Consider the following 13537-nt stretch of genomic DNA (forward strand, 5'->3'; position numbering starts at 1 on the left):
TATGACTTATACACTTATTAACATATCCAATTGATATCCATAATCTCCTTAATACTCATTTGCACGTAAGATAAAATATTTAGCCTACCTTGGCACCACGAAATCTTAAATTACTAAGAAAAATTTTCTGGGGCTTTACAAAGTGATAACAATAGAGTCAGATTTATGATGTAACTCAAATAGGAAGTCCTAATCAATCCTGCATACTGATTTTAACATGCTGACAGTTAAACATTAATCACAAAAACGATTCTGGTTTTATTTTAAAGTCGATTACCTAAGGCTTGCCTAGGCGTAAAATAATATGCAGCAATTACCAGAATTACTAAAAAATAGTTTGGAAGTTATTTTACTTAAATCATGTTGTTCTAAATGTTGCAAGGACATGAAGGGATTATGACCAGTTTCACTTAAACATGATAATCAAACATGAGACTGTTTTATGTCCTTTTTTCATGCATCAGTAGTTTAACTAGGTGTGACTGAGCGAGTGTGAACAAGATCCTAAAACAGGGTATCTAACGTGCACATATGAAAATGCAGAATGATTACAATCTTCCTAAAGCACGATTTCTAAATGCCCAAAAAGTTACAGCATGATTTCAAGAAGTGCAGGAGCAACAATTTTATGTTGATGCTGTTATTTAGCCTAAAGCAGGATTTCTAAGTGGTAAAATGATGTCAAATGAGATGCGGAAACAGTAAACCTAAGAACATGGTATCTAATGCATGACATGCTTTGAATCTGTTTGTTCTTACACATGGATTCTAATACACATATAGGAAATGTAAACCTAAGGCATGGTTTCTACCCATTGATGTTGATAGCATGTATAACTACCCTCCACTTTTCACTAGCCAGCCCCAATACTCATTTACAATAGATTATTATGGACTAATACTGAAATAAATTACATAAGTAGAAAAGAAGAATAAAAAGTTACACTATAGAGAGCCTGAAAACAGGCCCAGATTTTTAGCACCTGATTAGGACATCCTCTCTGAGTTATATAATAAATCTAACTCCAACACCTCAAATGCCAAGATTGTTTCCTAGCCCTTCTCATATCTGGGTGTGTCAGAGTTCCCTAAGGACCTCAAGGGATACCGGGCAGTGTTCACACCCAGATTTCATAGCCAAGATAGAGTAAGTGCAGTGTGGAAAGGCCAACTTTTGTGTGTCAAAGTTCAGAGGGTGCTCAAGGGTCCCAAGGCAATGCTCACACAAAAGGGGCAGAACTTAGTGGTCTAAGATTAGAGTGCGAGTGCTCGACATAGTTTTGAAGAGTTTAAGTAAGAAAACAATTTTGAAAAAAAAGGTAAAAAAGAAACATTTTTGAAAAAAAGAGAGACTTAATTGGAATAGCTTTATGACAAAGTTTAACTGATGAAAAAAATTTGAAGGAGCATGCATACTAATCTTAGAACCAAAACAAAGTCAGCATCACACCAAAGACCAGGAATAGTCTAGGAAACATAAGCAAAGGAATGGGATTGAAGGGACAAATATGGAGCATGTAAGGGCAAACATGTAGCAGGCAGGAACATATACGAGCACATAATCAGAAACTCATACAGGTTCAGAGGATCAAGGGGGATAGTAGGGTATTGAATTAGATTAACATATCAACACCAAACAACTAAGACCATGATCGTACCAATCATGGGGATTCACATAATAAATATGCACTAAGTATATAGAAACATGTTGGTTATTGACAAGTAAAGCATAAATTAACATGTAGAGGGAACTCAAGATCCTAATTACATGTTGAACAATAGAAATAGTAAATAAAAGCATATCAGAAGTATAAGGAATTGTAACAGTAATGGAAACATGTTGGTTTGAGGACTGAAATCTGAATTAGAACATACCAGTGAAGTGAAGAAAGCAAAAATACAAAGCAGAAATAGGAGAGGCACAGTAGTTAGCCTTGGCTTGCAGCCGGCTAGCTTAGAATAGTAGCAAGTAGCATAGAAGAGAGAATAGAGAGTTTTTAGTTTAGAGAGAGAGAGTTTTGAACTACTGTGTTCGTATGTAATAAAAAGAGAAGAGAGTATATATAATAGTTTGAAAGCTAGGTAAAAATAAGGCAAGAATCAATTGTTCAGCAATTATAGAATTACAAAATCAATTAAGAATCGAAAATCAGCCAAGTCTCCTTTAATGAAGGGTGTAATTTACCAACGGTAGAAAGCAGGTGACAAATAAGAAATAATACAAACAACATAGGTACAGAATATGTAAATTAGGGATAGATACATAAGTATCTAATTAAGGAAATAATAGTAGAAGTCAATTAGTAATATAGTCAACCACATAATAAGGTAGAAAAATAATTTAAGGGATAGGAAAAAATAGGAAAATAGCCAGAAATCTGTATAAGAGTATCAACACAGTAAATCAAGAATTCGAGAATAGAAAATAGTACCAATATTAAGGGAAACAGTATAGACTTCCATGAATAAACCAATAAACGGAGTACAAATAGGAAGAACCAGATCGGGAACCTTAATAAGACATAACTAGGGTGAAAATCATAAAATACTCTAATTAATCAAAGCATATTCATGAGAATCAAACATAAAGACAAATCGAAGGAACAAATAGTAAAGACGAACTCAGAATCCAAAACTAAAGCCAAAAATTATGGTTTTCAACATAATAACTCGGATAAAGGAGAAGGTGTCACACCCCCTTTTTCCTCGCGGATTTAAGTTGTTCACATCTTCCATCATACGTTCCTTTTGGGAACTGGGTTTGATTTGAAGAGTCGCCACCTAATGATTAGGGTGCATTAGGACACCAAGAGAGTTTGATTTGAGTAACCAGAGATTGGGTAAGAGCTTGAAATTATTCCAAGGGAAGGTGTTAGGCACCCCTCAGAATCCACTAGTGTGGTTCCGGCCAGACAATTATTGTGAGTTTAGGGTACAATTAACATATACACAAATAAAGCTAAAATAACAGGGGATTTCACATATAAAGGTTTGAAAATAGACAAAGTTTAAAAGAGCGATTTAAGGAAGCGGATTCTAGAATGAAAATGTTAAAGAAATAAGAATAAAGGAAGGGGGTCCTAGGTTTACTAAAAATATGGATCACTCCACACAATGTCCGGTAATCACTCCTCAATGAGGGGCTACACGGGACGTTATCGCGTGGTCATCATATCCATATCTACCCTTCCTACCCCGTTAAGGCATTTAAAGCGCGGGTTGGTTCATGCTATTACCTGTCCCAATCTTATCAGTCCCGGAGGTATTTAGGACTACTAATCCTAAAGGGGAGGGGTATTAGGCTTATTTGTAGTTTCAAAGGTAAAAACTCTAAGGCGACATACAAAAACACATATTGCAAATTGGGGGAAAGCTTACAACAAACAAAGGCCCAGATATACCTCCTTAAATAAAGAAGCACGTAATTAGCATGACTTACACACTCAGTTTTAGGTTTGATTTTTTTTTAAAAAAAGTATTAAAGACAATGGAGAGTAAATTGTTAAGACAATTTCAGCTTATCACATAACTCAGATAAGAAGTCAGAATCAGGCCTGCCTGCTGGTTGTAATTATTAACAAAAATAGATTCAGCTTATAATTATCAGCCTAAGGCTAGCCTAAGTGTTGGACAAGGATCCTATAGGCATGGTATCAACCGGATTCAGAAAACAATGAAACAAAAGGCTCGAAGTGAACTGTTTTGAATGCATACTTGTGAAACTTGCTAAGTGATAGAATCAGATTGTTAAAAGAGAGGTAGGATTTGACAAATTGATTAGAAGTCCTACGGCTGATAGCACCCATTATTACTGGGTGAATTAGATTTTTTATTAGAAACTCCTATAGACATGCTTTCTATACATTGCTGATTTTTTCAAACCTTATAGACATGGTATCTAGATGCAGAATTTGTTTTTAAACCTATGAGCATGGCATCTAGATGTAATGGAATATGTAAAATTGGACAATCCTATAGGCATAAATTCTATATGAAGTTAAATATGCAGAACCCTATAGACATGATTTCTAAGTGAAGTTTGAACATGCAGAATTCAGAACATCCTATAGGTATAACTTCTATATGCGCTTGAGTATGCAGAATTCAAAATACCTATAAACATGGTATCTATGTAAGATTGGGATATGCAGAATTCAAAATGACCTATAGGCATGATTTTTATATGCATTTGAGTATGCAGAATTCAAAATACCTATAGACATGGTATCTACCCTTTGCATGCATAGTTACCCACCCTTTTCACTAACCATCCCCAAGAGTTTATTACAAATTATTACAACCCGGAATAAATAAAATTACATCAGAAAATATAAAGAAAAATACAACCAGAGGAATCCTGATTCTTGACTTCCTTTCTGAGTTATGAGATAGACCAACTCAAAGAGACCATGAACCAAAGCCTTTCTCCCATTTGAGTGTGTCAAAGTTCCCTAAGAGCCTCAATGGGACTCCGGGCAATGCTCACACCCAAATTGTGTTATCAGAATAGGGGTCAGTGCAGTGGGGAAGGGCCAGCCTTCAGGTGTCCAAGTTCACAAGGAGCTCAATGGGTCCCAAGGCAAGGCTCACAAGAGGGGGGCAGAACTTAATGGCTAAGAGACAGTGCAAGTGCAGAAACAGAACTTGAAGAACTAGGGAAGTAAAGAAAAAGGGAAAGGGGTGCTACAAAAATAATAACTTCACACAAAAGGGATTCAAGGGTTGGGAACTGATTGCAGAGGACCCTTGTGCCTGGGCATTAATTGATTCTAGGCATACGCAGCAATAGGGAATGCTATTATGCCAATAAAATATACAGCATACAATGGTAGCGTGAGGTTACCATCCCAGGAGGATCAAGTTTGAGTCATAGACAATAATATTTTAATGTTGTCATGCCTCAAACAACCATCATTGTCAAACACACTTAGAATACACAATAGAGGCAGAACATGCAGAAGGAGGATGCTAAATAAGTATTGAACTAAACACAAGCAGAAGGCAGATTGGAGGAAAAAAATGTTAAACAAACACATTGTTGTGGTGATGAATCTTAATTAGAACATACCAGTTCAAAGAAAGCAAATAGAGAGAGAAGTAGGCAGCAGGATTTGCAAATATGCCACAAGTAACAAGAGAGAATACTTTTAAATGTGAGTATGAGTTCAGAATAGCTACGAGTGTTGGATGTGGTGTTAATGAAAAAGTCAGGTATTTATAGTGTGAAAAAACAGGCAGAAATAAGGTAAGAAAAATAATTATGGGACTAGGTATCAATTAAAACAATCAGTATAAGACTTCCTTTAATTAAGGAATTCATACTTAAACGGTAATGAGCAAAAGTTATTTAAGGAAAGAAATCAAATAAGCATCTTGTGCAAAGTACGCAATTAGGGGTAAATACATAAGAGTTTAATTAAGGGAAGAGTTTTGAAATACACGGTTAAAACAAATAAGGTAAGAATCAATTAGTACACAGTAAATCAAGGAATCAGAGATTTGTAACTACTGGTCCATTAATAAACCAAGTCAAAAAGGCTAAGGAAAGCTTTCGACTCAAACCAAGTAACAGGGAAATCAACAAACAAGGAAAGAAATCAATTAGATTTACACAAAAGGAAGTCTGAAATCATTAAAAAAATTGAAAGCCATTTAGAGGGGAAGTTCAGCACATATAAAGAATACACAAGTATTAGGCATGCGAGGCTGAATTTAGGACGAAGAAAAAGTGTCATGCAATTGCACAATCAATAAGTAGTAGACTATAGGAACATGGGAATCATAGGGTAACTTAGCAATGGAGAAGAGAGAGTATCAAATAGCATACAAAGGGTCCAATAGAAGGACCTTAGAAAAGTCTAGCAGGGAATCAGAATCATATAAAGAAACTAAAGTTTAAACAAAGATTTCAAGACTCAGTTGAGCAACAGATGAAACAATCTTCAAAAACTCGAAATAGGTCTAAAGAAAATTAGGGTTTTTGAAATCAAACAAGTTCAGAGATGAAGAACAAGCAAATCACATAGTCAATGGTCTCAAAACTCAGATGAACCCCCAAATTCTAGGGGTTTTACCATTATTCGAGTGTAGAGATGAAAACAAGTAAATCAGGAAGAAATACTAATGAAATAAGTTCAGAAACCTCAGAAAGGAACTAAGACCTTTAACATGCATCTTCCAGTAAAAGAAACTCATGAGAAACATAGTAAAAGAACAACATGAGAAACACAGTAGAAGAACTCATAAGAACATTGTAGAAGAAACACATAGAAAACACAGTAGAAGAACTCGTAAGAACATAGTAGGAGAGAAACATAGTAGAAGAAACTAATAGTAAGAGAAACACACAAGAACTTAACGAAAATCAGAGAAGCATCTCGACAAAACCCTAAATCGGAAGGATAAAGGTTTGAAAGCGTAGTTTTTGAAAGAAATCTCGAGAAACCGTTTAAAAGCTCAGGGAAAACACGGATCTAGAACGGATCTAAAGAAATCAGAAGAAACTCAAAAGCTAGGGTTTCGGAGGAACCCAAATAGTGAGAAAGGCTTGGAAAGAGGTTGATCTGAGCAGGAGAAGTCGAGATCGGGTTCGAAGAGCCATGGCTTGCCGGAGCAAGGCCGAAGACGGCCATACAACTCGAACCAAACAAAGCCTAGACCAAGCTTCTTCTTGGTCAGACCATGAATCTTCCCAGCGTGTAGGAGTTATAGGAGGTCGGTATAAGACTTCAGTTGCCTTGGAAGCCATAGATTCCAGTGGTTTTAGGGTGGAAATAGAAGGAGGCGGCTAGGGTTTCTGAGAGAGAATTTGGGAGAGGGGGAATCCATGGGCGGCTGCCAGTGAGAAATGAATAGGGTTTGGGGGTATTGGGGAATTAAAAAGGAAAGGAAGAGTGTGATCTGTTGATCTGTTAGATCAACGGTTGGGATTAAAGGGGGGCCGAGTGGGTTATTTTAAAGTGTCGTGGGTCGGTTAATTTTAGGAATTTGGCCGGGTAATGAGATCTGAAATTGGGTTTAATTGGGGTGCCAAATCCGGCCAGAAGTGAAATAAACTGAGCTAACTTTTAAATAGCCACCTTTTCCCTTGTTTAATTTATAAAAAATAGTAAAATAATTTCTGGGAGTAAATTAAAGGTACTAAAATGATTAATAATATATAATTATGAAAATAAAAATACTGAAGTCAATTTTATAATTATAAACACAATTAAATCTTAAAATAGGCTAATATTGCAATTATATGCAATTTAGCTTAACAAATACTAAATAAATTTGTCAAAATATACAAAAATTATGTTAGCCATATTTTAGTATAAATATAAGAATCTAATAAGTGAATTGTCAAAATGACAATATTGGGATTATTGGGCTTTTCTTGATAAAATAGGGCAATAAATTGACTTAAATATTAAGAGAAAAATATTAAAACTCTGGGACATAATTATATATGCATATACATGCTATTTTGAAAGTAATTTGCATATTAAAAATATATAGGGAAAATTGGGTATCAACAGCTGCCCCTCTTTACCCGGGAAGGATGAAAGAGTTGTCGGGTAAAGATATGATGGTCAATTTTGACCGAACAAAATGGTTCGAGGAGACATAGGCCGTGCTCTGGCTTCTGAGCTGCCTACGTATCCCTGTTTTTACGGGAATCAGGACGTATAAAGTTCAGAATCCGTCGGCGGATTATACCGATGGAGACTTTTCATGAACGAACATAATATTAATGACGAGGTGAATGATTGAAGTCTGATAGGGCTGCGGGAACCAGAACGGGATCGCTCCTGCCGAGACGGCCGTTGCTCTCTGGTTTACCTGCTAATATGCAACACAAGCATATATTGTGCGTAAATTTAAATATGATGCAAATTCCCGTTGGACCATGAAAGTTGTCTTTGGACAGTTAGGATGACATCTTTAGACTATGACGTCCTGGGCGATGAAGCGTATAATAAGGATTCGCAGGCCATGAAATGATGCTCTTGGGTTATGGGAATGATGCCTTCGAACTATGATGCCCTTGAATAATGATATGCAAAAGATAAAAGGGGTCCTCAGGCCATGAAATTGTGTTCTCGGGCTATGAAAATGCTACCTCCGAACAATGACGCATTTGAACAATTTGGTGATCTTTTAGCCATGAGATGCAGTAAGTGGCGATCTTGCAGCCCATGAAATACAGAAGGTGGCGATCTTTCAGCCATACAAATGATAAAGTGGAGATCTTTCAGCCATGCAAATGCAGTATGTGGCGATCTTTCAGCCATGCGAATGTAAATAAGGTGGCGATCGTTCAGCCATACAAATGATAAAGTGGCGATCTTTCATCCATGCAAATGTAAAGGTGGCGATATTTCAGCCATGAAAATAAGGTGGCGATCTTTCAACCATGCAGATGGAGGTAGAGCTTAACCTCGAAAGGCAGAATGGTAGCCTTATGCAATGACGAAATGCAGATGGAGACAGAGCTTAACCTCGGAAGGTAGAATAGTAGCCTTATGCAATGCAAGAATGTAGATGGAGGTAGAGTTTGACCTCGGAAGGCAGAATGATAGTCTTATGCAATGCAAGAATGCATATGGAGGTAGAGCTTAACCTAGGAAGGCAGAATGGTAGCCTTATGCAATGTAGAAATGCAGATGGAGGTAGAACTTAATCTCGGAAGGCAGAATGGTAGCCTTATGCAAGAAGTAAAAGGGCAAACGATAATAGAATTTTTTTGGCTGATAGCGGATTGCGATATTACGACTGCTGGGGATACTGTGTGCGGATAGACGCTGTGAGTAGGTGTAACGGTTCTGAGAGTTGTATTTCCGAGCAATGTGAGTCTCATGAGTGTATAGTACATTTGATGATTTTGTAACTCAAGTGCCTGTATCCAAAGAAAAATCGTGAGTTTTGTAAAAGGGGGGTTAGTTCGTATCCCTGCTGGCTCTGCTTGACCTGCTCGGCTTTGATCTAGTGACGTTGTACGTATCGTTGGGGGTAGCGTTGCTAAACAGCGCAATTTCAAAAATAAGCATGCATGATTTAGTGAAGAAAATGTAACAATAAATACATAATTAAGAGTAGTTTTCTTTAGATGAACCGACGACCGCGGAGTGGTCCAAGACATTACAACCTTCCTTGTTACGAAATTTTGAGGGTCCGCCTCAAAATTCTGCCCCAGTTTACTAGGTTGCTGCTTCTGAATGCTGCTAGCTATAATTGGTTGAAATCAACTTTGGAATTTTGAGGGTCCTCCTCAAAATTCTGCCCCAATTTCCAATCTCAGGGGGAAATGAAAATTTTATTGAATTGTGATCGAACCCATAGGGTTGCCTATGTATCCCCTCTTAAATAGGAATCAAGTCAGACGTATTTCAATTTACATCATATGAGTGAAGTATAAAGGTTACACATAGTAACGCTTGACTGCATCTAAATTGATCAGCTTCGGCCAGACTTCTCCATCCATTTCTGCAAGTATGAGGGCTCCTCCTGTTAAAACCCGGTGAACCATGTACGGACCTTGCCAGTTCGGAGAGAATTTCCCTTTGGCTTCATCTTGATGTGGAAAGATTTTCTTTAACACCAGCTACCCTAGTGTGAACTGTCTAGGCTTGACTCTTTTGTTGAAGGCTCTGGACATTCTGTTCTGATAAAGTTGACCATGGCAAACTGCATTCATCCTCTTTCCATCTATGAGGGCTACCTGCTCATAACGATTTTTCACCCACTCTGGGTCATCGAGCTCAGCTTCATGTATGATCCTTAGGGAGGGAATTTCTACCTCGGCGGGAATGACTGCTTTTGTACCATAAACTAGCATATAGGGGGTTGCCCCAGTTGATGCGTGGACTGTGGTGCAATATCCCAGTAAAGCAAACGATAACTTCTCGTGTCAATTTTTATGCTTCTCTATCATTTTCCTCAATATCTTCTTGATATTCTTATTGGCGGCTTCTACTGCTCCGTTTATCTGAGGTCTATAGGCTGTAGAATTCTTGTGTCTGATCTTGAGGGTTTTATCAAGTCACTGTTGAGATTGGAGCCATTATCGGTAATGATTGATTCTGGAATCCTGAATCGACAGATAATGCAGTCGCGGACAAAGTCTGCCACGACCTTCTTAGTTACTGCTCTGTAGGATGTTGCTTTGACCCACTTGGTGAAATAGTCAATTGCTAATAGGATAATCTTGTGCCCGTTGGAAGCAGCGGGCTCGATTAGTCCAATAACATCCATTCCCCAAGGGGCGAACGAACATGGTGAGCTTGTTGCATTAAGCTCGCTTGGAGGTACCTTTATCATGTCTGCATGTATCTGACAGTGGTGGCATTTCCGGACATACTGGATACAGTTCATCTCCATAGTCATCCAAAAGTAACCAGCTCGGAGTATCTTCTTTGCTAAGATAAAGCCATTCATATGCGGACTGCAGGTCCCAGCGTGAATTTAATCTAGTAACCTGGATGCTTCCTTTGCATCAACATATCTTAGCAATCCTAAATCAGGAGTCCGCCTATATAGGATTCCTCTGCTATGAAAGAAATTGTTGAACAACCTCCGAAGTGTGCGTTTCTGGGTAGTATTTACAAGTTTTGGGTATTCTTCTTTTGTCAAATATTCCTTGATATCATAAAACCAAGGTTTTTCGTCTGCTTCGTCATCAACATGAGCACAATATGCTGGCTGATCATGGATCTTTACCGGAATGGGACAAATGAAGGTCTTGTCTAGATGTTGTATCATAGATGATAGGGTAGCCAATGCATCGATGAACTCATTCTGGACTCTGGGAACATGTTGGAATTCTGTCTTTGTGAACCTTTTCCTCAATTCCTGTGCATAATGTAGATATGGGAGTATCTTGGAGTTCTTGGTTGCCCATTCCTCTCGGACCTGATGTATAAGTAGGTCTGAATCTCTGATCACTAGCAACTCTTGAATGTTCATGTCAATAGTCATATTGAGCCCTAAGATGCAGGCTTCGTACTCGGCCATGTTGTTGGTACACGGGAACCTGAGTTTGGCAGACACCGGATAATGCTGACCAGTTTCTGATACCAGGACGGCTGCTATGCCAACTCCCTTGAAGTTTGCTGCTCCGTCGAAAAACATTCTCCAACCGTCATAGGATTCTGCAATATCTTCTCTTATGAATGATACATCTTCATTAGGAAAATACATTTTTAGGGGTTCGTATTCTCTGTCCATGGGATTTTCAGCAAGGTGGTTTGCTAGTGCATGTCCCTTGATCGCTTTCTGAGTCACGTAGGCAATGTTGAATTCACTCAACAAGATTTACCACTTGGCTAGCTTGCCAGTGGGCATGGACTTCTGTAAGATGTACTTCAAGGGATCCATCCTTGATATGATATATGTAGTATAGGCACAGAAATAGTGCCTCAACTTCTGAGCTATCCAAGTCAAAGCGCAGCAGGTGCGCTCTAACAGAGAATATCGAGCCTCGTACGGGATGAACTTCTTACTGGGGTAATAGCTGGCCTGCTCCTTCCTCCCCGTTTCATCATGCTGCCCTAGAACACAGCCGAAAGCTCCATCCAATACTGCAAGGTAGAGTAATAAGGGTCTACCTAGCTCAGGCGGAACTAAGGGTGGTGGTGTTGACAGAAATTCCTTGATTCTGTCGAAAGCTTTTTGGCAATCATCAGTCCATTTGGTAGCGGAGTCCTTCTTTAACATCTTAAAGATCGGCTCACAGATAACTGTAGATTATGCTAGGAACCGGCTGATGTAGTTAAGTCTCCCTAAGAAACTCATCACGTATTTCTTGTTCTTTGGCGATGGAAATTCTTGAATAGCATTGACCTTTGATGGATCTAGTTCTATTCCTCGGCGACTCACAATAAACCCAAGTAGTTTTCCGGCAGGAACCTAAAATGCACCCTTCACGGGATTCAGTTTCAGGTTGTACTTTCGCAGTCAATTGAAGAACTTCCTTAAATCTTCCATGTGATCAGTGGCTTTCTTGGACTTGATAATAGCGTCATCTACATACACCTCTATCTACATGTGTATCATATCATGGAAGATGATAGTCATAGCTCTCATGTAGGTGGCCCCTGCATTCTTTAACCAAACGGTATCATCTTGTAACAATACATTCCCCACGGCGTAATGAAAGTTGTTTTCTCAGCATCTTCTTTATCCATCCAAATTTGATGGTAACCAACAAAACAATCCACAAATGACTGCAATTCATGCTTGGCGCAATTGTTGATTAGGATGTGTATATTTGGCAAGGGAAAATCGTCTTTCGGACTGGCCCGGTTTAGATCCCAGTAGTCGACACAAACTCTGACATTTTTGTCCTTCTTTGGTATTGGCACAATGTTGGCTAACCATGTTAGGTATTCTACTACCCAGAGAACCTTGGCTTTAACTTGCTTAGCGAATTCTTCCTTGATTTTCAGACTCATGTCAGGCTTAAACTTTCTGAGCTTTTGCTTTACAGGCGGCCATGTTAGATCGGTTGGCAGTTTATGAGCCATAATAGATGTACATTAGACCAGTCATGTCATCATACGGCGAAGTGAATATGTCTTCATATTCCCTTAGAAATTCTGTGTATTCCTTCTTTTCTAATGGCGATAAGTGGATACTGATTCTCGTTTCTTTGATGTTCTCTGCATCTCACAGGTTAACAATCTCGGTCTCGTCTAGGTTGGACTTAGGTTTGTTCTTAAAATTCATAACTTTCTTAACAATCTCTTCTGGTATGTCATCTTCCTCTGAATCTATGTCCGTTTGTAGCATTGTCTCGTTTCATGTCACAGTCATTGGTTCACCAAGACAAGTAATAGTAATGTTGTATAAGTAAAGTAATAAGAGAAAACAATAGTAATAAGTGTCGATTTATAAGAAAAGTCAAAATGCTTTGATAAATTGCATAATAATTGTTTTGAATATTGGATATCTTATTGTAGGAATTGAAAACATGCGAAAAATAAAAAATATTTTAGTAAATTAAGAAAATGCTTGTTTTAGCCTTGCTACCCCGAGGCTTGTCGGGCCCTGGTTGTCCTTATGGTCTAGTTATTGAGGCGGGCCCCTCTGCTTACGGTTTGTACGGAAGGGCTTTCCTCTCCCTACTCTTCGAGAATGACACAACAGTCCATATCACTGTCTTCTAAGAACAAGTTTTCCACGACTTCCAGTGCTTCCTCTTCTTCTGGCCCATAGATAACATTAGTCGATTGGAAAGTCTGCTCCAAATGTGGTATTGGCTGATCTAGTGGATAGTAGGGACCGTGCCATTATGGCGACAAGTTGTTGAATTCTTCCCAGGTGTACTCATATCCCAGTCCGAAAGTGGTGCCATGTTTCTTGAGTTTTATAGGCTTAGTGATTTATTGGAGGTTCTTGCCAAGCCCCTTGCCAGGTTTGTACCCACACCAATTCAGTATACTCTCGAGCTTGTTGTCCCACCATTTGTATTTGTCAAAAACATTCACTCATTCAATGTGATGGTAAGTCTCTCCACCTAGCTTCCTTCTCCCTTCGTTTGAATGAATGGTCTGGC

The sequence above is a fragment of the Nicotiana tabacum genome, chromosome 10 (assembly GCF_000715075.1).
Source record: "Nicotiana tabacum cultivar K326 chromosome 10, ASM71507v2, whole genome shotgun sequence".
Lineage (NCBI taxonomy): Eukaryota > Viridiplantae > Streptophyta > Magnoliopsida > Solanales > Solanaceae > Nicotiana > Nicotiana tabacum.